We start from the raw sequence: 22648 nt of genomic DNA, 5'->3' as shown, positions 1-22648 counted from the left end.
AAAGTAGAGGATGATGAGTTTATATAGCACCTCTACCACCCAAACCTGTTTTGACAGTGATGGAATATTCTGTGATGAATTTATGCACTCCGTGCATTTTTTTCCGTTCTTTGTATTGTTATAAAAATGAGCATATCTGCCGGCTCAAACTTAGACATATGAAAGTTCAAGAAATATAAGTAATTAAGATGGAAAAAAGATTGATGAAGTAATGTGACATTTAGTTAGATAAATACGTAAATTTGAGTTGTATAAACAATTATTGAGTTTGAATAAATTTAACTAAATTATCTTTCAGCAGTGTTACTTTTTTGATGGACTTATAATTTCTATCCGCCGTCATTAAAATCTCAGACTCCGTCTCACTTCCATCTCAAGTGTCGTGCTTTCTTTTTTTTTCTCCACGCGTTTCCATGGTGACTCCAGAAATCGGCGATCTATTGAGAATGTCTTTATGTACCGTGCGTTAACCCAGGGTTACCAAGTCGAGCGTAATTACGCCAACTCATATCCGGTCTTTTGGAACCGACATACCCAGAGTAAGCAAGTTCAGGCGGATTTCAGCCAGAGTTCAGGCTTAAAGTCAGGCTAGTTTAAACATGCTTCCTGGAATACCCCCCAGATCAAGCCTCCTTTCAGTATTATCAACAAAAATGTCAAAGAGCAGATGGAAATTTCTAAAGGTTGCAAAGGTGATTATTAACTATTTTAATTTATTTATGTTGTCTTTCATTACTGTTTAAGAGTCACTTTTGTTCTGCAGAGTTAACGTTACCAAAAATTAGTTGTGGAACGTTGACTGTTTTTGGATTTGTTTCTTTGTTTTTTTGCAGAACAGGGTACTTATGGGAAACCACAAAGTTGGAGGTCAAAGACTGCATGTCAAAAGAAGTAAAACAATAAACTACAGCAGTATCTGTCTTCATCCAAAAGGAGGAATTCTAAAATGGTCTCTGTCTTCATCTCAAATGCAACCAGAATTGCAACTTCTGATGGCAACAGGGTTTTTGACCCTGTTTTTGAGTATCAAACTTTTCTCTTTTAGACTTCTTCCAGGTTTTGTCCATCCATTATTTCCACATGCCTAGTCTAACTTCTCTCCAGTTACCCTATGACCTTTAAGTTTTTTAGAAGTGTCCGATAACATGTTGATGGCTGCAGAATTTAACCAGTACTATGTACTGGCGATACTGGACCTAGATCTTTTTTTATCTGCTTGTGGTTTATCAGGGTCAATATTAAATTAGATCATGTGTTCTCTATCAGGCAGAACTTTCATTTGGAACAAAGATGATTGACTTGTGATGTTCCTTGAGGCTCATTCACCGGTTAATATTAAATTATTCAAATAATCTACTATTTGGAGTAATTTGGACTTTACTTGACATTAAAGATTTTGAAAGGTTTTAAACTAATTGGATTTGAACCTTTATACATAATTTCTTTAAATGGATTTTCAATTTTCTTTGCACCATTTTTATTGTGCCAAAAAATGACCTCAGTTATAAGTTGGGACTTTATTGCTTTAATTCTGTCAAATAGACATTTCTGCATTCATTAACTGTCTTTGTTATAGTTTCACTCCAGTGTTTGTATCAAATATTCTGACATTGTGCAGAAAAACTAAATCACATTTTTCTTTCATGTGAAAATATTTGTAATCCTTTAAGTCCTCTAAGCCACTGAACCTTTTTAAGGTTAAAGTACATGTTGGATTTTGTCTCTTTTGATGTCAAGTAAGGGGTTCCTTACCTGTCTGTGGCTTTTTTTTTTGGGGGTGGAGTGGATGTTTTGACAAGAATACCAACTACCGGTAATTGGTCTGACTTCAAAACAATCACTTTAACTCCAACAAAATTTTAAAAGCTTGGAAAAGTAAATATTCATGTCCTGCAAGAAGATGAGCCACCTTTTAATTTATTTTTTTTGAAATTCCAGTGTTCATTGCTGCACTCAGATACCCTGATAAGAAGATGATAACAAATGATCGAAGAAACACAACAGAAACACAAAGCAGTTAGCAGGTGAAGGAACATTTAGAGAGCTGGAGGTTCAATCTAGAAGAAATGAAAGCCAGCCACGCAAAGACACAAAATTGTTGTGCAAAAGACAGGAACTCAAGAAGAACGGGGAAGTCAGCGCAGGGGCTCTAGAGTGCGATGAATTTGGCTGCACGTGTGACTGAATTTTTTAATGGTGCGCCTTAAAAAAAATGTCATGGTTGCACCGCTGCACTCAGTCGTTCTGTGTAGGGGAAAAAAACTAAATCATCGCAGCCACTCTAAGTCACATTCCTGTGTTTGTGTGTGTGCATCCTCACACTTCAAATAAAAATAATTGTTTTTGTTTATGAGAATGTGCATCTGAGCCGTTCACGCGCACGGATCATGTGCACACGCTCCTGTTGCTGGTGGCAGTTGGAGTGACTAATAAAGTCTGTGAAAACTCTTTAACATCAGAGATTTAGCTCCAGTGTTTACATTCTTTCGTCTACCGTAACTTTTCAATGGTTAACGCTTTTGACATAATTCCAGCGGAATTTTGAAGTGGAGAAAAACAGCTTTGCATTACATGCAGCACAGTATAGTTGTGAAGTGCTTGCGTAATCAACGTTTATCAGCGGATACTGCTGATAAAGCGGCTTTTTTTAACCTAAGATTAAAGGTTAAGCGCAACGGTGCAACCACTGTAAAAATGTAGTCTAGAGTCCTGGGTTAGAGGGAGTAGAGGTGAAAAAGGTGGAGGACCTTAGATACTTAGGGTCAACAGTCTAGAGCAGGCGTGTCAGAATCCAGGGCTTGAGGGCCAGTGTCCAACATGTTTTCCAATCAACCTGCCATGGAAATTCCTTATTGGATAAACACAGCTGATCCAGGCACTCAGCAAGGCAGGATTTCTGGAAAACCAGCAGGAGGCCGAGCCTCGAGGCCTGGAGTTTACACCATTGGTCTAGATCAATGTCGAGTTTTCAGAAAAGTGGTGTGTACAAGCATATTAGATCTGGTGCAGGAAGGTTTTAGGTGGTATGATTGAAAAATGACCGTCAGCAAGAAGGAAAGGACAGATATAGAGGACCGTGGAGAGAGGAGCAATATTGTTAGTTTAGCAACAGTCATTCTGGGAAATAGACAGGAGACAGAGCCGGAGGGAGATGAAGATGTTGAGGTTCTCTTTGGGAGTGACGAGGATGGATAGAGTCAGGGATGAAAACAGAGGAACAGATGTCAGATATTTCGTTTTGGAGATAAACCTGTGGTGAGGGTTAACCTCTTTTGAGAAAGGGACTGGACAGTGTGCCAGGCTGCTTGGAACACCCTAGTAATAAGAGAGCTGAATCTGGTGGCCATGAGGCTCAAAGGAGGCCTCAGCGTGCCTGTTGAGACTGCTGCCCCCACCGGTCTAACCCCAGATAAGCGTTGGATAATGGATGGATGGATTGGAAGATGCATTTTCTATTTATATGATGTAATTATACTGGTGATGAATGTGCAAAAATATTTACATGCGTTTGTTACCAGTCGGTGTTCTTAGGGCAGACTGGTCGGCTTAAAAGAGGTGTGCTGCACATCTGCACAAGTGTCTGTGTGAGAGGGTATCAGCTGATATGGTGAAAATGTTTTAAATGGGACAGATGGGTAGAAACTCAGGAAAAGTTCCCCAATACTGGCAAGACTCGTTCTGGCTTTTTATAGATAAGGCCCAGTAAATCGTCCTTGGTGGTTTGGGAGAGCAGAGAAAAAGATGAAGACAGAGGCGAGCAAACACCAGGCCATTTCCAGTCTGTTTGAACAGTCAGTTAAAGACCCAATGCTGCAAATGAATTTTTCAATCAAGGGAGAAAGGAAAAACTCAATAGAAACAAAACAAAAAAAGGAGTGGGTGGCCTACTCAGCTTCCTCAACATTCTCTTTACAACACAACACCTTTGAAGACACGGAATGGTCTAATACAGGAGTGATAGGGAGGTGGTGGTGAGGTCATGGTGGTGACAAAAAGTAGTTCAGTTTTCTTGCACTGCGATGGACAGATACTCTGATTATGAGCTAGCTTTTGCTAAAACTAATGGAACTGATTGTATGTTGACACCACTCTTTGAGCAAAGTTATGCTACTAAATAGCTGAAAACTTAAATCCCTCTGAAGTGGTGTGTAATGAGGTTAGGGAATGAATATGTTTTAATCATGAGAAGAAAATTAAAACTTTTTGTGTCATGAAAAACAGGTGAGACATTTTGCAGATGCACGTATCAAAGGTAGCTTAAAGGTTGCTTAAAAACTAGACCAACTTTAGGTTATCTTGCCTAAGAACAACTAAGGTCAACAGTGGTTAACCCGGCCATTCGGAAAAATCAACCTTTTGTGGTCATACAGCATGGGAGACATTTCATCAAGTACTTAAAAACAATACGCAAAGCAGTATGAAGCAAAATTGTCAGGAAAATATAAAATTAGGTTTGATCATAAAGCACAAGGAAAATGTATAAAACTAAAATAAATGCATTTGCAGACACTTAAATTTTAAATATTAGAAAATCTTAAAACAAAAGAAAGAACACTGAATTACTAAATACATATTTATACATATTAAGTGAATATCAACAGCATATTAAGTTAGTATCCCACCAATGTATGAAACCTGTGTTTTTTTTCCATAAAATTTTCATCTTAGTGTTGTGGGATGTAAATCAACGTGGCTCCATCACATCCAGAAGACGGTATTCTGCAGAAGCATTCATCTTCAACCCAATAAACTTAGCATACCAATTACCACTAATACCTTAAGTGTGGTGTATCCCTTTTTAACCCATTGAGATGATTTCAGATGTCATGTGAGACTATTCACTGATCAACTTAGCTGCCCACGGTGGAATACCACCTTTCAGGAAGTTATGAGTCCGGATGTTTAACAGAAGATGAAGATGGACAAATGGCGGAAACCTTTAGCAGGATTACACAACCGACGACCAGTGATCCCATTCTTTCCATTGCTTTTTTCAGAGCTTCAAACACTCCCTCTAGAGGCCAGAACTGTAAACACTGTCACAGCTGACATCTCTCTGAGCCTTGTACATTTCAGGATAGGGGTGATGCAGATGCTGTGTTGCTTTTCTTTTTTAGAAAAAAACAGAACAAAAAAAGCTTCAGCCGGATTACAAATCTGATGTTAGAATCACTCAGAACAGTTTAAAGGATCCTGGGCCGAGCTTGGAACCTTCCTCCTGCAGCCACACTTCTCTCTTCTGGAGAACTGGAGGTGTTAATTTCATGGGTTAGGTCTTAAATTGAGCTCTGCAATTTTTTTCTGAGAAGATTAGAGTGTCTCGCTGTCCTCAGGTGAGGCGCCCCACTCCTCCCTGTGACACATCATTCAGTGATTAATTCCTCTGCTGCTTGACCCTCGCTAACCCCATCATCACTTGCGCCAATACAGCTTTTAAGAGCCCAGCCTGTTTCTGGGCAGAACCGGGGCAAACCAGGCCGGACTGTAGGGCAGGATCATCCCTCAGAAACAATGCGGCGCCTGTGATGTGGGTTTAACCTTCGGCGTGTTTGTAGCCGCTCCACTCCCCAAGGATTATCTTCATCCTCAGGCCAAAACGCATTTCGTTCCTGACGTCTGCCGAGTCTGACCTTGGGCTGTGTTCAGAGGAGAACAAATATCTTCAAAAACAGAGTTTTGATGCTTCGTTCAGGATGTTTACGTAACCATAGATCAGATGAAGGAGATGGTTTACCCTAAAGATCATCTAAAGGAGCAATCAATCCCCCCAACACCTGAAAAAAAAAACAGCTCTGGTTCCAAGATGTAGCTCAGATAAAACATAAACTTTCATAGGAAGTTTTTAAATGCAAACAAGCCTTTTGCCTGGCTATGAGTCCTAATTAAATGTTCTCATTGAAACTTAATTTCAGAAAGGTAGAGAACTACACTTTCTGCTTTGTAATTGAGTCAGAAACGAGAAGCCGCTTTACTGACTCAGCCTGCCTTTAAAGAATAATGGTGTCATTTGCTTGGTGTCCATTAAGAAGGCACACAGTTTTATTAATTCCTTAACTTGGTTCCTTGAATTTTCCTAATTAATTCCATTTTGTTTTCCCTGCTAAGGAAGCTTTTCAGATTAATGAAGTGGAACAAAAATGTTGTTGGAGATGCTGATGTGCTGCATCAACACAGGGTGAAATTTCTGTCATTAGAAAGAAATGCCTGATGACTGTAGATTTTCTCTGTTTTGTGCACTGAAGTCTCTGCCTTGCCTGTGGAATTGATTAAACCCACAAAAAAGTCCAATTAAGGCTGAAAATAAAAAGCCATTTATGATAGAAAGTTGGTTGTTGTGGCACATAACCCCCAAGGTGCAAAGTATAGACATTACATAAGAAGTATGTTACACTTTTCTCACTTTTTACGTAATATTTCAGAGATTAAAAAACAATCCTGATAACAATTTTTTTGGAAATTAGTGTAGCAGAAATAAGGAGATAGATACTTGTATACCTTTGATGCTTAAACCTATTAACAATTCTAAAGATGCTAAATGAACATTTTCTTTATTTTAGAGTAAATGCATCATTATTTTAGATTAATCCAGCTAAGGCTCGAGGAACCTCAATGTAAAGCCTGTTTGTAAAACCTTTTTTCCTTTTTTTTTTCATTTTAAACCCAAATGCTGGCTCATATTCTTGCCAGCTGCTACAGCAATGCCAAGGCTGCTCACGTTTTAATGTCTCATGTGGAATCCATTCAGGACAGCAAAGCTTTTCTCTTGTCTTAGCTTCTCATCAGCTATTCTTTTCAACAACCCATATTCTATTAGGTATTTAAGGTATCCTAGTGGTTTTCTTGTGTTCAGTAGTTTTCAAAATATGAAATTTATCTGTTTGTGTGCTACTCTTTTATTTTTTTGAACAAAACCAACGTATTTGGAGGGGGGGGGGGGGGGGGGGGGTTCATGTCGGCACCTTTCCTTGTTACCTATTCCCAAAAGATTATTAACTGTTGATCTACAATTTGATTTAAAATATTTGATGCATTTTTCTCCTTTTGGAAATGCAGATACATATTTTCAGCATGAAAAACATGAAGAAAAATGTCTTCAGTGGACCTTCTTGTTCATTACATTAGATATATAAAACACGGACAGCTTATTCTGGCCATTTTACAATTTATCAGCATTTGTTTTTGTTATAACGCAGGTTGATAAAAAAAAAATGATTAGGAGCCTAAAAGGAGCCTGAAGAAGGACGAAATCTAAAACATGCATAAGATAAAAGACTGACAACTGAAAGAATGAATTCAAACATTTTAAGGGATAATCAACTCAAACAGGTGATATTGTTATCATTGACTGTTTGCTTATTGTTGCATCATGTCAGGATTTAATTCTTACTAGTAAATTGCAGATGCTTTAACTCTCAAAGAGGCATTTGTCTTTTGCAGAGCATGTTGTATCAGAGCCACAAGTCAGCTACATTGCCTACAACCAAAGAGAAATCCAATCAAATGGAGAAGAAGTAACATAAGATGGTCTTCTATTTATTTCTCATATTATTATTATCATCATATATTTTTGCTGTCAAATTGATTTTGTAAAATCTGTTATACCATCCAACTTTTTGATCCAGAAAACGAATATTCATCCTAATTATCTTTGCAAAACCTGGTCGATTTCCTTGCCGGAAAAAGCTTGTAAAAAAAAAGAAAAATCTCACTTTGAGAGAAATTTAGCTTATTTATGGTTTTTTTTTTTCACCTTCAAGGGAAGCAATCCATTTGTTTTTCAAGCAAAGCAGCAGAAAACGAAACACAACAATCAGTTGTATGAAAATAATATTTGACTATGTGCATTAATATTCTGTTTCTTTTACTTTTTTGCTTCCTTCCCATTATCACTGTAACCTCCATTTAGTCTTCTAATTCTGCCGTTTTTCCTTTATCAAGTCAGTCCCCCTGGTCTCTGGTCTTCCTATTAAAGCAAACAATTCGGCCACATTTTAGGAAAATCCTTGTGCAGCGTCATGATGCAGGCTGCAACATGAAGGTTTAGACAACCAAACCTTATCCAACAACCTATCCTGATTTTTAGATTCTGAAACTCAATATTTCCCCAAAACACCCCAAGAACTTTCAGACTACTAGTGGTCAACACAACACTTGCAACATTTGTAAGAGGGTGTTTTTCCCCCTTAAGCCCCAAACTTACAGGCTGAACACATTTCAACCAATTAACCACAGCAGACGACGCCTTTACATAAGCCATCAAACACTCACCAAAAGCATCGTCCTGACTAGACAGAAAAAACAAATAAACAATAACTACCAAAGTAACTAAAGAAACTGCACACATCTCAATGGGTAACCTATTTAGGAAAGGCTTAATTGCTACACTATACAGCTGACCTAGAATGTAACATCAGTACTGTATTCTACATTAGAAATGGTCTAGGAAGACTAACGTCCACCTTCATCAGACACTGAGTCCCAGTTCACAGCAGTTTCATTCAGGAGTCCAAAATCCTACCAGGACTAAAGGGACCAAAAACTGAAAACAAATAATCATAGTCAACTCTATTAAGCTAGAGAACGTACACCCAAAGAATCAGCATCAGTACATATATCTGGAGGGAAGCACCCTTTGGGGCTACCGGCACCCTAAAGTCAAAGGCCTAAGACAGCTACCAAAATTCAAAAAAACCTCCACAGCTCATTTTCCAGCCGGTCAGCTGGCATCTATATAGTCAGGACTGCAAGCTGGGCGTGTGCGACGAAAAAGGTCTCTGAAAACCACACCCTTCTCAATGAATTTGTGGACAAATTCTTTGAAATACATGCCATAAGACTAATTAATCTGTGGAGCAAAATAAAGATTGCTATGTCCCACCCGCTTGCCAGCTGCCAACAAAATCTCCTCATCTGTAATGTGGCGCAAAGAGGAACCAGGAATGCACACCTCCCTGCTAAAAATAAATAAATAAATTAAGATAAAAGGGGCTCTCTGCTCTCACTTACATCCCAATAATTCAGACCTAAACCATCCTTTGCACCAGAAAGAAAAAAAAGAAAAGTACCACCCGAGAACTTGTGATGGTGATGGTCACAATATTAGTGACGTTTTCCAATCTGGCTTTAAAAAGAACCACTCAACTGAAACAGCTCTTTTAAAAGTTTCTAACGATGTGCACATGGCGGCAGATTCTGGTCAATTCACCGTTCTCGTTCTTTCAGACCTAAAATCTGCATTTGATACTGTAAACCATGTCATCATGCTCGAACGTCTTCACAACGACTACGGTTTATCTGGTTCTGTCCTAAGCTGGTTTGTCTCCTATTTCAGGGGTAGATCCTATAAGGTCTGTGTTGACTCTCTTTCTTCAGAAGCAAAAATCCTGTCTTGTGGCGTTCCCCAAGGTTCTGTATTGGGACCCATTCTATTCACTCTCTACATAATTCCCCTTGGGAGACTCATCAGCAAATTTTCAAATATTTCTTATCATCTTTACGCTGATGACATTCAACTTTATTGATCTTTTGGTAAAAATAATTACTCAAATCTATCAAATCTCCTAAACTGCTTGGCCAGCATTAGAGTTTGGTTAAATGACAACCATTTACTCCTGAACCCAAACAAGACAGAGACAATAATTTTAGCTCCTGATGACAAAATTCCCTCCATCAAAAGACACCTTGGTTCACTGAGCTCTTCTGTCTAGCCCAGTCTCAGGAATCTTGGTGTCTGGTTTGACAAAGCTATGTCTCTAGACTCTCATTCGAAGCGCTTGGTCAAAAACTGTTTTTACCACCTGAGGAATGTGGCTAAACTGAAGCCAATGTTGACCAGGTCTGACCTTGAGCTGATCATCCATGCTTTTATCTCCTCTCGTTTAGACTATTGTAATTCTCTTTTTACTTGTTTTAACAAAAAGTCTCTTAAACGTCTCCAACTGGTCCAGAACTCTGCTGCAAGGCTGTTAACTGGAACCAACAAGCGCACTCATACCACCCCTCTGCCTTTATCTCTACATTGGCTTCCTGTTAAATTTAGAATAGATTTTAAGATTCTGATTTTAGTTTTTAGAGCCCTGCACAGACAAACCCCGATCTATATTTCTGACCTTTTAACTCCCTACACTCCTGCATGTTCTTTGAGGTCCACTGAAAAAAATCTTTTATGTGTTCCAAAAACTCATTTTAAAACAAGAGGAGACCTCGCCTTTCAGGCAGTTGCTCCCCGACTTTGGAACGACCTCCCCCTGTCTCTGCGCCAGATTGACTCAGTCGAGTGTTTTAAAGCTCAAGTTAAGACTTTTTTATTTAGGAGAGCTATTAGCTGACTTTTACTTGTGTTCACTTTTGCCTGTTTGTTTATTTCTATGCCTGTGTGCGTTTTATTGGGTATCGCTACCGATTTTATATTGTTTTTACTTTGTGAAGCACTTTGTGAGTCGCTCTCTGTGAAAAGTGCTATATAAATAAAGATTACTTACTTACTTACTTACTATGGTAAAGATGGTTGTTGTTCACCTTTCAGCATAGTTCTTCAGGGGTTGCCACAATCAATCATCTTTCACTGATTCGTACAGGTGGTTTGGCAGAGATCGATTCAACCCTGTTTGTTATCCGGGTTGGGGACCAGCACAGGGAGATCCAGACTTGGGCCCGCTTGTGGTTATCTAATTAGGCAGCAGTTCAAAGGGTCTTGCCCAAGAACCCACACTGGATTAAGCTCATTGCACCCCCTGGGAAACACACTCTGGTTTTACATGCGCCAGTTCTACATGCAGCCAATTGAGCCAAGATGGTAGACAGGAAAAAAAATAAGGCTTTCCCAAATGATTGAATGGCATACCGCAGAAACCTATACTGAAATATGACCTGCAGGAAAAAACTGGACCATGAAAACTAGAAACTCAGAAGTGGAAAAAAAAAACCCTGTCGTACAGATTCTGGTGATGAAAGATTTTATTAGCAAACCCAGTACTTTCAATGCTGCATGTATGGTCTCCTGTTTTGCTTTTGTTATTCTGCTTGATGCTCAACTTAAAGTCTGTTCAGCAAAATTTGTTTTTTTTCTTCATCTGCACGAAAAAAGAAAAAAAAAACGGAAAAAAAAACTTTTTCTGTAAAGACTTTTCTGATGCTAACGATGCTGTGCAGAGGAGCATGAAACGTTTCTGCCTAGAGAGCCAGGGCATCAATGGCAATTACTGCAAGTGGTGTCTGAGACAAAGGGGCTAATGAGTTTTTTATATACATGCAGGTGAGTAAGAGCTGAGTTGCTGAAGCCCTTAATGAACCCATGACAGCCTAATTAGACACAATTTACTGTAGTGGGATTCCAATCAGAGGCACTGAAATGCTGCCTCATATGCATCTTTACGCGAACGACTCTTTTTAAATGAGACACTTTGATGGAAAACGTCTCCTTTTTCCTGTCATGTTTTCCTTCTCCATCTGTGCACGGACACTTGCTTTGCCAAGTGGTTACAGCAAAAATATAGGCTGAAAACAGCATGTTAAAGCAATTTTTTGATTGTGTTTGGAAGTGACATTGAAATGACATTGAGCAAGCGGCTGAATCGCAAGTGTGGATGAGCTGCGCTGGTTTCCTCCTCAGCGGCTGAAGCTTTTATCCTACATGATGGGAAACAAGTAAACAGCTGACTGAACTCTGGGAGTTTAAAAAACATCCTAAATCCCTCATGGAACCAGCTGTTCTGTTTTTTTTAAATCAAATTTAAATATTAAGATGGTTTGTATCAGATACATCTTAGACACCTCAGCTCCCTTTAACGAGTAACAAAAAAAATAATATGAGGGAATCTGTGCCGCAATAAACACAGATAAGGACTGTTAGCTGCCCAATGCATGCGGAGCAGAACGTTTGATCCGCAAATGAAACTCCTCAGTGTGATGAATGGCTCTGAAGCACAAGCAAAACAATTTCAGTCCAGCAGAATTTCATTTGAACAAAAAAAAAAATCTGGGTCATTTGAAGTCTGATTTGTACTCCTGCTGCTTTATTGTTTTTTTCTTTTTTTTTAAATAATCCAGGTTTTCCACGATTGACCGGAACTTCACAGAGTTGAATTTCATCACAGGGATTACAGGCAGCTATTACCATTCAATCCATTTATGTTTGACCAGTGGACAATGTTAAACTTCAATTGAGCTTAAGCAGTTTCACTTTAATTTAAATGAGAAAAAAACGAATAAAAATAAGGCCCGAGTACTTTTAAATGCTTCTTTTCATGGGGCTTAAGGTTTAAACGTTTCTAAAAAAAAAAATGTAATAATGTGAGCAGGGGTTTACGTCTGTGCACATGAATTGTTCAACTCACAATGCATTTGTTTGTGTGGCTAAAGCATTTCATGTTCCACTATGTGAAGGTATATATAATTTAAAGAGTTTGTCATGAAACAAGCTGGGTAAAAAAAGCATTCAGGCTGCAAAATTTCAATTATTTTACAATGGAAAAGCATAAACCAATAGCTGCTTATGCGCTAGTTTAGTCAAAACTGCCTTTACTAGTGGATACTGGCTGTCTGAAAGTGAAAAATGGGCATAACGGTAAAGGACATGCAACTTACCCACAGGAAATAGCAAGGTTCTAGATCACTTGATTAGCCTGTGGAGCAAAAATATTCATTCACATTTTTTCTATGAGCATGACACACTAAACACAATAACACTAAGCACAATACACACTAAATTCAAAAAGTATTACATTTGTTAAACTGTATTAATAATTGCTCTAAAGGAAGTGGAAGAAAGGAAATGTATCTAATCCCACCCTTATAGTGACTCACACTGACATGAATCTTAGGCCAAATCCAAATTCTTCCCCTTGCCCTCCGGCTTCTCCCTATTCCTCTAATGGTAGGGGCATTTGGAGGGATAGGGATGTCAGAAATAGGTCTTTGAATGGGAAACCATTCAAAGCAGCAGAGGGCTCTGTATCCTTCCACCGCAAGGGTAATCCATGTGGAGCTGTGCCGTAGAGAAGAAATGCATTTCTTCACGTGGGTGGGCTCTAAAGCACAGACGTTTACATGTACCTTATTAGACTTATTGTACTGATAAATGTCTTACTAACACTCTAAAAATTCTATTATAAAGCTTGTTAATGCGTTAACAAAGCTTGTTAAGGAATCTTAATATAAAGTGTTACCAATGTAAGTAATGACTCTCTGTTTTAGCTAGACTTTTTAAAGTCATAAAACTTATGTTAAGCATTTTCCGTGCACTGGCAGCTACTCGCTAATGTGTATGATCGGCGACTATTGATGACGTCATCGAGTGGGAGTGACGTCTACTCTTCGTCTGGGGGGCCAAATGTAGGGGTAGGTTGAAGTCATAGTGGAAGAATCAGGGTTCAGCCTTTCAGTCAGGATTTTAGGATATCAATAAAGTCCTTTTTATGAACATATTGCAACCAAACATGTACAAAAACCAAAACCTTTATCAAAAGCTGTGTTACTTAGACATAACAAACTCAAAATAAACTTGCTGTATCAAACAACCACTCCTGTGTAACATGAAGTGGTTGGTAGTGGTGGAGTTCCACTTGACAAGAAAATTGGTTTGATGATTTTTGTTTAACTCTAAGCTCTTCGCACATTATCTACATCCTTTGCTTGTTCAGGTAGGACTAAACCTGCTTTTTAGGCTCCATGACCAAGATACTTGCATCATCCTATATTGTGACTGTTACATTCCTTGACAGACTTGAGTTAAGTGATAAGGATTTGTTTACAAAATGAGCAGTTACCGTAATTGCAGGCTCCATGACTAATTTGCTCTATCCTTTCATCTCCATTTTAAGCAGTGTCAGACTGATGTATAATTGTATTCCCCGGTGTAGCATAAGATGACACATTTTATCCAGATTCCAGAAACTTTCTCTAACGTTCTCCACAAACTGCTGCCCAAAAGTTTACAGTAACATCCACCAATGCGCATTCACACACTGATGGCAGCTCTGCTACAATGCATGGTGCAAACCTGTAGCGACCAGGAGCAAGGCGGGAGTTGAACCTGGAATCCTCTGATCAGAGGGTCATTGCTCTTTCTCTGCACAGCCACTGATCCTGTTAAAGCTGGCAATTTGGTAAATTTGTTGATTGACTTCCACTGATAAACAGCATTTGTGTCGCTAATTTAACCTTAGCGGTTGCTTCTTTGTACGTGGAACTTGTACTTCTGTCATTTAATTTGTTTAATTTAAAAAACACATTGTCTGATTTTGGAAGTTACATAATGGTTGCTTTATATAGGTGGTGTGCTGCCCCAGAGTCTTTACTTCCTGACCATTTTCCTCGTGTTCAGACTTAGTACATGACATGTCCACCACACATGTGGACATGTCATGACAAAAATAATGGAGGTTTAGAAACTTTCTACAGTAAATGCAATGTATGCGTGAATATATAGATACAATTTCTAAATTCTGTATCCATCTCAGGTTTAGGATCTGTGGATTAAATATGAAAAAAATCAACAAGTAAAATCAGGAGCTTGAGTCCATGTATTCTCATTTGGCCAAATTAGACAAAAATTAGACAAGATAAGCAATTAATCCTAATTTAGGTTTCTTTCCATGCTGACTGATTCTGGAAATCTACATCAAATTGTTTTTGAACTTAGGCCATGTCTCCTCCCGCCTGCTTGAAGGGCACATGGAAAGGTGGTTGCTGTAACTGTGGCTGTGATGTCAGACTTGTAATGTAATTACTAACCCATCTGTCTTCTATTGTATGACAAGCGCAAAATGTCCAATTATGGTTTGGTTAAAATGTAATTAGTTCAGCTCAATTTGCTGTCCTCCAGCGTGCTGATGTGCCTGATGACGGAGTGATGCTGGATTTGGGTTTAAGAAGCGGACAGTTTTCTCTAAGTGGTGGTTCTTCTTATTCATTTATTGATTTATTTATTGAGAAATTTTAGGGACATTTTTATTACTTCAAATCTGTTCTGCTTTTGTTAAAAAATAGGAGGAAATCAGTGCACCCAACTCTGTGTTATTGCTCTACTTATTTAATTGATGTTCTTTTAACGTTTGACAATTAAAGCACTTTTGCCCATTTAGTAGGTAATACTAATGCACATGCACAGATTTATCTTGTGCACCAGTAGCTCATAAAAATGTAAGGCCTTTTTTTTTTAAATCAGGATTGCAGCTCCTATTTGTGTGCTCAGCTGTTAGACAGGACAAGTAAAAAAAAAAAAAAAAAAAAAAAATAAATCAGGATTACAGGGTTTACATCCTGAGTGGACGGTTGCAAACAAGGACCAAACCACCGTGCTTTCTAGTGGAAATCGAGATCTAACAAAAAAGGGTAATGTCTATGAAGACTCTCATTCATCCAGGTTGGTTCCATTGTAGTAGGTTTAGGGGATGTCATCTGGACTTGGTTTTTAAAGTTAGAAGACGTTTCGCCTCTTATCCAAGAGGCTTTGTGAATTCTGAATTAGTTGGTCTAAGAGCTGGTATATATATGCGTTCATGGGGGAGGAGTCAGACCTGAAACTGGAGGTATTGTCCACTTAGCCTACATGGTTTCTGTAGAGCTGGTTGCTCAATGAAGAATCCATTAGAATATAAAAATCAGTTTGAAAACTATGAGCATCTTTACAATGCAGTACCTCAGCATTAAAGAATCTTGAGTCCCCTGGAAAGCGAAAGCAGCAGGAAGGATCTCCTGCTCATAGCTGTAACCAACTACAATGACGAAAGAATCTTAGAAACTGAGTGACTACAGTTTAATTAACCTCAGAGACCGACCAATTACTGTTCCACTGATTTCTCTTGAATAACACAAATCACGTATTTGATCAAAAACTCTTCAGTTTAATCTGAATCCTGCCAGTTATTGTGATTTCTCCTGTGTGAGGAGGACTGTTTCCTTTGTGACACATCAAAAGAACATGATTTATTACAACTGAACTGTCAAAGAGACTAAACCATCAACAATTATCTTTTTTGTCTATCTTCATGTCATCTCAAGGTCTGATTTTCTAAGATCCTCAAAAAAGAGCCAAATATTACTGGTGATCAACCAGGAGTGATTATACAGTGAATAGGAGGCACAAACAACTCGATTAAAATCAGGATTAAGCGTGTGCTTTGATCTGCACACGTCAGATCAATGCAATGGAGAGCAGACAATGAGCACAGGGACTAGGGAAGCTTCTCAAGCAAACGAAACAGACTGTATCCCTTAAATAAGGTCTGACCTCCATTGTGCACAGCATGCTAGCTCTGTTTCCTCTAAGTATAATGCAGAGCCGCTGGTCAGCTTACATCTGAGCTGATAATAGTCAATAATTTCCATACAAGATAATTCAAAGATGGGATATGGGCAGGGGTGAAGGCTGTGAAAGTCACTTCCCTTGAGGTCAACAACCAGAGCCTGGAAAGGAAAGCAGGGGAGATGGAGGAGTGGAAAGGAAACATTTGAGGTAAAAATGTAACCTAATTACTGTAAACTTCAACAACCATGACAGATTCCATGTCTACCCTCTTCTTTGCTCTCCATAGTGTGTACATCCTGTTTTGAAACAATGACTGCAGCTTTATCTGGGTTAAGTTGTTCTAGTTTGTCATTGAGTTGTGCAAAATGCAAATGTCTAACCTCCAGGTTGTACCCAGCCCTCACCCCAGTGGCCTGGACATAGGCTCAAAAATGACTAAAAGGATGGATGGATGGTAAATAGAGAGGAAAAGTGGTGGTTTCCCATGTGACAAATCACAACTGTGTATGCTATGTTTGCATCTACTGCAAAAACAAACGCATAAAATGAATTGTGTTCTCAAATTTGACTCACACAATTGGTACAGAAAACCAAGGTCAATGTGTTTTTGCACATGTGAAGTAACAGTTTAACAATAAGTAACAATAAGGGGCTTAATACTGATTTGAATACGGAAAAATCAAGGTTGCATTTCCCTGCTGTACCCCAAGAAACTTTCTTTATCAAATATTTTTTTCCTTTAAATAGATTGCTACATAGCACAAAAATACAGTACAAAATAACAGACATTGTACAGCTAAATGAAGTAAATAAGCTCTACCTTTAATCAAAAATAACTTTCACTTTTTAGATTTTTGGTCAGGAAGCCTGATAGTGTATTGACATTTCTCTGCTCAGCAAAGATCATTAAAATCCCTCAAATGAAAATGAAGAGCAACTATTTTGTGTCTGAACTCCTGAGCTCCAGGTGAATGCCTTTCTGTGTGTTAGGGGAGGGGGGAGGGGGGGGGGGGGTCCCTGTCAAATGGGCCCGTCTTTAATCAAACAATTAAAGGTTGCTCAGCAAAGGTTTTTAGGTAGGTTAGAATACAGATTGATGGTTCAGGTGGATACAACAGAGATACAACAAAAACAACAGAGCTCTCTGTTCATCTACCTGAAGAACATAACTAAATGAGGAGCTTGGGAGGGCCTGATTTGGCAGATTTAAGGGCCAACTTTCAAACCAAAAAGTTTTTTTTAAACTGTAACAAAAAGAGTAACGTACTGTAATTTATGTAAAGTTTTCCAGCGCTTAATCACTTTATTTGACATTTTTAACTTCAAAACACACTGATAAAAATGATGTACACATTGCACCCACCGTTTAAATAGTGTAACTTCCAATCCTCCATTGGCACAGGCAGATCACCACAGTGAAGTCAAGTCAACGAAAACATGATTGTTACCGGAGGATAAAAAGCATGGCACACAGTCAATTCCTACACCTAATATAGAAGTGGTTTTTCTACTCAAGAAGTTCCATATTGTCCCTCACCTGTTTTGACTTTTCCAAGATATTTTGGCAAATGTTTGCCACAGGGCTGGAACACCTGTTTAAGCAATTGGGAAAGTCCATTTGAACAAGGACAGAAGGGGTGTTAATGCAGGTGTGTTCTTGTGGGTGTCGGTATAAAGGTAGCTCTATTAATGTATAAAAAAAAACATTTTTTCATTTATAAATTAAGTTAAATATTGTTAAGTAAAGTTAAAGGATACAAATGATTTTTTAAATGCACTGACATGCAGTTGTGGTTGAGAACCCCCTCTTAGTAACAAATCATTTGTGCTAAACAGATATAAGGCTGCAAGTAAAGATGCTGAGGAGAGAAGAAGATCACGCAGAGAAAAATGTAGAAATGTTTTTTGAAAATCAAATATCACAAACAATTAAATTGCCTTGTATAAAACATAAATTTAGTTTCCCCAAACCTATTCTGACATAAACTGGATTGAGCAACCCCATCCATGCTTGGCTCAAACCTTAATAAAGATTATTTTTTTACAGCGCACTTTTATTTTTGCAATTTCAAGTTGAGTAAAACCCACAAAAAATGTGACCTCTGAGCAAAAAGAATATCTGCAGAAATAAATCAATCTAAAAAATACAACAAACTCCAGGACAGAAATTTGGTATATTCTTTTCTCTTTAAAGCTGCAGCTGACCATGATATTTTCTAAAAATAAAAAGAAGGAAGTTTCATTCTGCTGTGCTCTTTCCCACAATGTGAACCCTGGCAGGAAGCAAAGCGACGGCTACAACTAAGCAGCTGACAGCCTGTCACAGAGTTAAACTGTCTGTGTCAGACGGCTAACGTTTTTTTATTGACATTAATTGCAGATGACAGGGCTAAGTACAAGGCCCCACGCAGCGATAATAACGAATTTGGAGGAAATTCTTCATGGTCTCTCCTCAGTTTGCTGTGACAGGAGTGATTATGTAGACTACGAACGTGTCAAGACCACATCCCTCCTCACCTACAGCAGAGTGAGAACACCTCATGTAAGACAGTAGCAACAAATCAAAAAAGGAATGTCAGATTTGTCTTTCTAGCTATTACCTTTGTTTTTCCCTATGTGTGAGTTCTTTAAGAATAAATAATTACTTACATAAAATGTGTTTAAATTGTTTTTTTAAGCTTCATTTTTAATCAAATCACCGGTATTATCTATAACATTGCTGTTCTGATTAATGTTTCTTGTGGTTTGACATTTTTTAAAGTCTATATTTGGAAAACTACAAGGGCTTCTAATGATGATGGCATTAGAGATGCTAAGCGAGTCACAATGGAATAAAGGATCAAAAATCACAACATTTGACTCTCTGTCTTGATTCTTCTCTGAATTCTCAGTATGAATAAATAAAGTGAAAGATCTCACCCAAAAGAGCACTGAATATTTTTTTTCTTCTGCAAGGTTCCACTCAAGCAGCTTATCCCATGGCGCTTGTATGGCAGCCCTGAAGCAAAAATCCTACCCACAAGTCACTCAACAGAAAAACATACTAAAGATTACAACTACAAAACTAATGTGGGGTCGGCGCTTCGGGGGATGGGACCCTTGGGCTGAGTCCTATGCTGGGGGAGAACAGCGGATGGCTGTTTGACCACCGGGGGACAGTCTACCAGCTGTCTCCGACTTACCCTCTTCCTTATATAATCTCTTAGTAGGCGGATGGGGGGATGGGGGGTTCAGCCTGCAATGCACCTTGGGGGGGGGGGGGGGGGGCTACTTGGCAGTGGTTGCTGTATGGAATAGCTCCCCCCAATTTTCGAAATTTAGGGGCCTTTGGTGGGGAGGGTGATTGGACATCACTGTGAGTGATCAGGAGATGCCCTCTCAGTGCTCTACCCGCCAATTTTAACTGCATCCCCTTAGTACACACACCCTTTACCCCTCAAAATATACACTCCAACACAAACACACATACATGCATTTCACAAGGAAGGTGGGACCTCAAACCATCTGTCCCCTACCACATCCCTAGAGGGGGTTTACCAGGCCCTCGGCGCCAGGGGCCGTGTCCCTTGGGTGCTGGCTTCCTGGGCTCAGCAGCCCTATCTCCACGCAGGGAGAAGGATCCCTGAGTCCCTGAGCCCCTGGCTCCTCTCTCCTGGATCAACCGTGGGCTGGGTGGGTGGCTGCCTGGAGAGCTGGGCGGGTCTCCCTGGGGGGGTCCTGGCTCGTACCTGGGGTTGGGGTGGGGGGATGCCCAGAACTCCTGGGTGGTGGTGGAGTGCTCGTCTTGGGCTGTGAGTGCTCTTCTGGGGCAGGGCCCCGCGTTGGGGGGGCTGCTCTCCTGGTTGGACTGGACCTTGCACTCTCTGTTCCCCATGCCTCCTTGCTCTCTGGCTTTGGGGGGCCCCGTGGCGGTCCTGCTGACCCTGGCCTGGGAGGCGGATGTGATCGCCCAGGGGGTTGTTGTTCTCTATCTGCTACCGTGTGGGTGTTGGGAGGTTCTGGCTGCCGCTGCCGCTGCTGCTGCGGCAGGGGTCTTGGTGTGGGGATGGCTAGTACTGATACTAGTTGGTTTGAATGCATAGGAATGCATGTGTGAACATTATTTGTACTGTGGACATGTTGACATGTGAACATTTTTGGAGCCAACAGGTATAATTGTGACATTTGGGTGTGTGTGTGGACAGGCCCCACCCTTATAGACTTGTATTACCTCTGAACCTAACTGTAATGACTATAACCATCCAGCAACTTGTTGCTTTATGCTGCTTCATGGTTTTACCCCCCCCCCCCCCCCCACCACCACCTTTCTATAATCACCCTCCTATCCCCCCCTCTAGCATCCCTCTCTCTTCTGCCCTCCATTCCTTTTCCGTCCGGTCCAACACAAAAGATTTTCAAATATAATTAAAATGAATAAAGTTTGGCCTAGGTTACAAAAGGGGTTTATTCAGACATACCTCTGGTTTGTCAGAAGATTCATAACCCCTGTTCTTAAAGTAAAATATGTCCAACACAAGAGGCCTTCAGCTCTCATCTGTTTGCCCAGGTGTTGGACAGGACAAGTAAAAAAAGATTACTACTACAATTAAAAAACAATTTGGACAACCAAACACAATTCTTTTAATCCAGAAAATTAAAACAATTATGATGTTAAAGAAATGAAAAGCACAACAAAATAACAGAAAAGGTAGGTACTACAGGACATCACTGATTGGAAGATGATATTTTTCCATGGTTTCAACCAAAGGTTATATGGGATTTCATTATCCAACCTTTTCCTGTTTCTTGTTGTCTTTCGTTTTTTAACATTTTATTGTATTCCCGGAAATAACGTCTTCAGAAATATTTCATTTTTATTTAATTTCTTTTTCTTTTTTTAACTGTGTTTTGGTTTTTCTTGAATGTAGTGTTGCTTTTTTATTAATTGTTTTGCTTTTTTAATTGTTGTGATCTTTGTTGTGTTTTTTGTGTTGAGTGATTTGCACTTCTGTGCCACCATATGCTTTTAGCGGAGAGGGTCAAGTCACAACTTGCCAAAATATCAGGGACTTCATCTCTCGTGTTTTCCAGAGATCTTCGTTGTGTCCTGAGAAGTTCAGTTGAAGATTAACCTCATTCCTAAAAAAATTGTGTCCTGAGAGTTCCTGTGTTGTTTTGAAAGCCTTACAGCTTTTACATTTAATACCTTTTATCTGCACCTTTTATTCAGTACGACTATACATTTAAGCTCAATAACTGATCAGTTAAAGTTTTCCCTAAAAATTTTATGATTACGAACAAAACTAATAAAAACTTACCCTTTTAGGTGGCAAATAAAAGCAGACCAACTGTTTGAATTAGCAGCATCATGCTGCTGGGAGTCAAGGACATCCAATTTTAGACTGTTAGTTGAAAGAAAGCAGGAAAGCTCAGGGGAGGCTGAATCCCATATACAGGTCTGAGGTCCATGTGATGCCCTCTGAAAGCTTGGCTGCACTCCTCCAAACCAGATGGAAGCATTGCGCTGTAACTGGTAAAATAAGACGCAAAGTCAAACAAGGGACAGAAAAAGAAAACGTGCCTTTCTGCAAAGACAGAACTGTCAGAGTTTTACTAATCTTAAAGGCCTCAAAGAAAAACAACCAATGCTGTTGATTTTATCTGGAACACTTGCAAATTTGGCAAAACAGTAGAAATATTGCAAAAGTGAACAGAAAACTTGTGTCATTTTCAACTAAAATCAAATCAAATCTGCACCTTTGGATAACAAATGTATCTGACATTTGCATTTATAGTGTGAGATGAACACCTGCCTCTAATAAGCAACTTATTCTCTCCTCCTCTTGTTTTTTATTTCGGAACGATAGAAAAATTAGCTCTTGTCCATCAAATGCTGCACAGCTGTCACAACCAATTAGGGACTCCATTTGTTTCAAGACTTTCTCACACTATGCACTTACTCCAATATCAAGATGCAGGTTTAAAACACAGCAAAAATCAATTCAGATTGGACACAGTCCAGCTCCTGCCTCAATTCTCCAAGTCAGAGAAGCAGCGCAGGAGGACAAAGCACCAAGCAGAAAGGAGGGCTGCCCCCACTTTGATTTTTTTCAGTGCCCACTGTTAATGCTCTTCCTATTCAGCCTTTGTTTTAAGACGTTCAGATAAAGACTAAAGGAGGCTCAGTTTTTCTATCTTCAGCTTTCAAGCACCTGTCTCATGCACACAGAAGTCCATGTGTGTTTTATGTACTGATGACAAATATCTAAATACAACATTTTTTTTATATATTGTCCATCTCATTTGGTTGATAATTAATGTCCATACTTTCAGAAATTTTAACTTGCCTTGATGTTCCCCTGTGGTTGTCATGATCCAATGCAAATCTTAAAACTATGAAAGCTTTAAGCTACGTTCACA

General features: G+C 39.3%; 1 long non-coding RNA gene across 1 annotated transcript in view; it reads right to left on the bottom strand.

Annotated features, from left to right (window-relative positions):
• LOC144995214 (uncharacterized) overlaps positions 1–19433 on the bottom strand; it is a 29145-nt gene extending 9712 nt beyond the window's left edge. The window contains exons 1-2 of the long non-coding RNA XR_013658840.1: positions 17613–19433; positions 12586–12623 (exon numbers count right to left, since the gene is read on the bottom strand). This is a non-coding gene — a long non-coding RNA (uncharacterized LOC144995214). The remainder of the gene's footprint in view (positions 1–12585; positions 12624–17612) is intronic.
• Positions 19434–22648: the final 3215 nt, after the last annotated feature.

Source organism: Oryzias latipes, chromosome 11, assembly GCF_053564925.1.
Source record: "Oryzias latipes strain Hd-rR chromosome 11, Olatipes_Hd-rR_3.1".
NCBI lineage: Eukaryota > Metazoa > Chordata > Actinopteri > Beloniformes > Adrianichthyidae > Oryzias > Oryzias latipes.
The sequence above is the reverse complement of the archived record's forward strand: the minus strand, read 5'-3'. Positions and strand labels throughout refer to the sequence as shown.